This window comes from Portunus trituberculatus, chromosome 29 (genome assembly GCF_017591435.1).
Source record: "Portunus trituberculatus isolate SZX2019 chromosome 29, ASM1759143v1, whole genome shotgun sequence".
NCBI lineage: Eukaryota > Metazoa > Arthropoda > Malacostraca > Decapoda > Portunidae > Portunus > Portunus trituberculatus.
In genome coordinates this window covers 1,467,886-1,472,684 of record NC_059283.1, presented here as the reverse complement: position 1 = coordinate 1,472,684, position 4,799 = coordinate 1,467,886, and the positions used below count along the sequence as shown (strand labels likewise).

Here is a 4,799-nt window from a genome sequence, read left to right as displayed (position 1 = left end):
AAAAACTCATTATGTAAATCCTAAATTCATGAACACCAGCGCATCTTTTCCCATCACCTCTGCCCCAGCCCCATTTCTAATCCTCCTCCTCCCTTCCCTGAACCTGCTGCATTGATTAGAAGCTTAGTAAGAATGCAGGATTATTAAAAGGTTGTAAGCCATTAATTACCTTCCCTAATACACCTTCTAATTACATTCAAACGAGGGGTATTTGATTTTTTCCCTTTTTTGTCTTTTCTTTTTTTGTATGTGTTTTTGTGGTTCTCATGTGATTTGTTTTTATTTTATTTCTTCTGCTTTTTCTTTTTCTTTTTTTTTTTTCAGTTAAAAGAACTTTCGTATATTTATTTATTTATCGACTTGTTTTTTTTTTATTTTTTTCGTATTTATTTCTTTAGGATTCAGTCTCGTGATTTCTTTTCTTTTATTTCTTGCTTTCTTTTTTTTCCATTTTCTTTCCCCAGTTATAAGAATTCGTATATTTATCTATTTATCGATCATCAAGTGTTTCTTTATCATACCTTCCTTCATCCATCTATTTACTATCCCTTTCATTATTCCCCTCTTCATCCACTCGACCCATGAATAACTAAATCAAACTCCACATAGAATCCACCTTAATGTTTACCTCATCCACACTCATCTCAGTACCCTAAAAACACACCCAGATCCTTATCCACATCCCTTCCACTTCTCCACAAACAACATCCAACATCCAACTAACTCCTAGAATGTACCTCAAAGTTCACCTCAATTCCTCTCACTCCTCGAAAACACACACACACACACATCCTTATCCACATTCCCCACCACTTCTATCCACAACCCACACCAGTATCCACCTTCCAAATTTCTGACTTTCATCTAAATCATACACAATTCATCTACATCCACACACAGCCGCACCCAGGTACACTCTCACCTTGCTGCGCGCCCCATCCACTTGCCCGGCCCCCTCCAGCCCTCCCCGGTCCCCTCCACTCCCACCCCGCCTTCGTCTCTACTCCATTCACTGGCTTTCTCTGTTTTGGTGAGTTTAGGTCCCGCCAGCCCCTTGCCCGGCCTGCTCCGCCTCAGGGAAGGGCGTGAAAGCTTCTTCCGTGTTACCAGCTGGTTTTTGCTAAGACAGGCATTACCACTAACGGGAGAGGGAGTGACGGGGAGGCGTGATGGGGAGGTATGGAGGTAAGGGAGGAGAGAAGGATGAAAGGGGAAGTGAAGGAAGGAATGAAGGAGAATAAGAGGGTTTGAGATCCTGAAGGAGGTTACCCAACTGACATGACGTTTCTATGGTATGAAGGGAAAGGAGGTAAGGGAGGAGAGAAGAATGAAAGGGGAAGTGAAGGAGGGAATGAAGAAAGAGTAATGAGGGGTTTGAGATGCTGAAGGGAGGTTACCCAACTCACATAACGTTTTGATGGTAATACTTAACTTAAATGTATGGCACTTTTTCCGCTCCATACTTTTCTCTATCTTTTCATCATCACCTCTTACAACATTCTGACTTCTGACGCCATTCATACATGTAACATCCTAAATTCCTCCAGATTTTCCTATTTTACGTCCTATTCCCAGTTGTAGTCTAAAATCACATCAGTCAGTCAGTTAGTGTACTAGTCATCCACCCTCTCCGCTCACCAACACACGACTCCTATCTCCTATCCTCTCCCATCCATCTCCGCCCTCTCCCTCCCAGTTCCAACCATCCCACTCAACTCTGCCTGTTTTCCTCTCTCCATCCGCTCACCAACACACGGCTCCTAGCACTACTTCTAGCATCAGTCACCTTCATCATCACACACCTGACTGTAGCATGGAGGAGCAGTGACCCGTAAAACCCCCGCACACCCAGCATGCGGCGCGGCAGTCTCACTCTCCGTATATGGGCCTTGCGCTGTTACGGAATAATGTTACGGGGCAAGGGTGAGACGAGACTTCCCGCGCAACGCTTCTACTGCCACCCTCTGCTCAGTACCTGCCACTCACCTGCGGGCAAGGTGACAAAACACACCGGATTAATTGAGCACGTGATGTTACCTGTAATTTATGGCAAGGTGAGATTATACACCTAAATTCATGACTATTTTCTTTGGCATGTGACCTTGTGGTACTATATGACAAGGTGACAGCACACCTGAATACACCTGATGAATAAGTCAGCACATGATCACACCAATAACTTGAGGAAAATTAATGAGTCCTTTTCCTAAACCTACTTTTCTCTCCCTACTTTCGTGCAAACTGATAACGAAAACTGATTACTTATCGCACCACATCTTACCTGTGATTCGTGAGGGAGATGAATCCTTACAGTGCCCCCTTTCCCTGCACTTCACGGCACCACCACCACCACCACTACCAAAGGGCCCCACCTGTCCTGGGTAACTCACTTTCTCCACGTCAACATCAACACCAACGCCGCCTCCACCGCCTCGCACAGCTACACGTGGGCACGCTTCATCACTCAGTCCACCGCAGCCACCTCCTCCACGAGTCCACACCGCTCTACTTCACTTTCATTGCTTCTCAGGACGAAACTCAAGCCCCGTAACACTTAGAATTGCATTAATAAACCACTCTTCTTTCCTCTTCTCCTCAGAAACACCACAAACACTGACGCACTGAAAGACTCACAATATTATCAGATTTAAAAAGTGATACCAATATTTCACAACCAGTTTTGATTCTTTTTTATATTCACTCTCTCTCTTAACTCTCTTTCTCTTTCTCTCTCTCTCTCTCTCTCACTCGCTCACTTTTCCTGTTTTCTTGCACCCTTGTCTACATTTGCAACATTCATTTCACATCACCGCGACCTTCCCTTCATAGCAACACTGCCTCATCATTTTGCATCACCATCATCTCACCAGCTCGCTTGCTCATCCGGAACACTCCTGAGTCTCTTTCCACTCCTAGAACGATCCCATCACGACCATCACCACATCACGACCACGAGGCTCCCTTCAACTGGTCCTCCCGTCACGGCGCCACTTTCCAGGGCACGAGGGAGGCGCATAGGGCAGTCCTTATGCTCCAGATAGACGGTGAAGCCTCTCGTTGCGTCCTCACACACCCTCAACACATCGCACACTCGCTCAGGTAAAAGTTGCAAGTGAGCGAACGGATTTGGAGAAAGCTTGAGCGGCCGAGGTTCATGATGGTGTGTGTGTGTGTGTGTGTGTGTGTGCTGGTGGTATTGAGAGAGAGAGAGAGAGAGAGAGAGAGAGAGAGAGAGAGAGAGAGAGAGAGAGAGAGAGAGAGAGAGAGAGAGAGAGAGAGAGAGAGAGAGAGAGAGAGAGAGAGAAGCATGTAAGTAGAAAAAAGAAACACACACACACACACACACACACTTAAACTCAACGAGATAACATCATCCAAATCACTTAAGCCAATCACCAACGTAAAGAAAACGTCCCTTTGCCTTCCCTTACTCAGACACGCCAACATTCATTTCTTTAATACTCCTGCTGATACGGCCATTCATTTACCCTCTTTCTCCTGCCTCCGTGCCCTCCTTGCCTCGTGTACCAGCCCCTTCTTCTTCCTCTTCCTCTTCTTCTTCTTCTCCTCTTCCTCCTCCTTATCTTCTTCTTCCTCCTCCTCCTCCTCAGCCCACATAGTAATTTTCAACGAACTTTAAAAAATACTGATCGAAAGAAAATAAGATTCGTTCAGAAATGATGTTGGAAGTCACGCCGCTAGCCCTCTCTCTCTCTCTCTCTCTCTCTCTCTCTCTCTCTCTCTCTCTCTCTCTTCCAGCAGGCATCCTATAAAACAAAGGTGATTCATGGCGGCAATAACACTACTTTCTTACTTTCTAGCCTTGATGCATGATACTTTTCTTAAATGAGTTCCCGGGAGAGACGAGATACCTTTAAGTTAGCCCTTATAAGACTGGTTTTCTTTTCTTCGAGTATTGAAAAACAGAAAATTACTTTGCATGGTAACTTAAGTAAATACGAAGCCTACTTAAAATACTCAGTAAAGGGCAAAGGAATACAAAGGAACCATGAGTTTCTAACATAACTATAGCACAAAATATTCCTTAACAACACAGAACAGAAGAAAACAAAGGATCACAACCTGAAACAGAATTGGTCATTTTTAGAGCATGGCAAACAATTTTTAATACGTTTGGTGAAATAAATGATGGTGCCACATACCTGAATATCATCGAAGGTGACATGCAGTGTGTTTGTAGCAGCAGGGCAGTCACTCCACTACATCACAGCATCATCTCGGTCCACGTAATGAAACACAGTGGCCAGTATTCTGAAACGCATAGGTCTCTCACCATCACTGCTTTCCAAAGGCTCCAGTTGAAGATACACGTGTTTTTAAGAGAATTTTTATGGTTCTGGTGATAGATTGGCAAGATTTCTAGTTTATAAAAAGGAGAAACTGTCTTGAAAAACCTGCTAGTTGTCTCTGTGGCCTTGGAAAACTGGCGTAGTGAGAGGAGGCGTTTCTGAAGTCAGGGTACAACACTAACACGGACGACAACACTAATGTCTCTCCATGCGTCTCACTTGAGTTTGTTCGTGTACTTCTGGTCTGGATGCCTGTGGGACGTATCGTGTCTCCAGTGCACCGTCCACGCCAAGATTAACTGGTCTCAGTCTCAGTGGTCTGTTCCTTACCAATCCTGACTCGGAATCGGAATACGTGTTCGAAGCAGTGAGGCTCCACACCACACATTCGAACACCTTCCCGAACCATGGTTAGAGGTATTTAGTACTGAAGTAAAGAGAATATAATGTCTACGTAGTGCCAGCTAAGGGGGACTGAAGCACAAACTA

At 44.8% G+C, this 4,799-nt stretch overlaps 1 long non-coding RNA gene across 1 annotated transcript in view; it reads right to left on the bottom strand.

Moving 5' to 3' along the window:
- Window positions 1-4,595, bottom strand: part of LOC123510389 — a 23,996-nt gene extending 19,401 nt beyond the window's left edge. The window contains exons 1-2 of the long non-coding RNA XR_006676482.1: window positions 4,416-4,595; window positions 4,164-4,272 (exon numbers count right to left, since the gene is read on the bottom strand). This is a non-coding gene — a long non-coding RNA (uncharacterized LOC123510389). The remainder of the gene's footprint in view (window positions 1-4,163; window positions 4,273-4,415) is intronic.
- Between the last annotated feature and the right edge of the window lie 204 nt (window positions 4,596-4,799).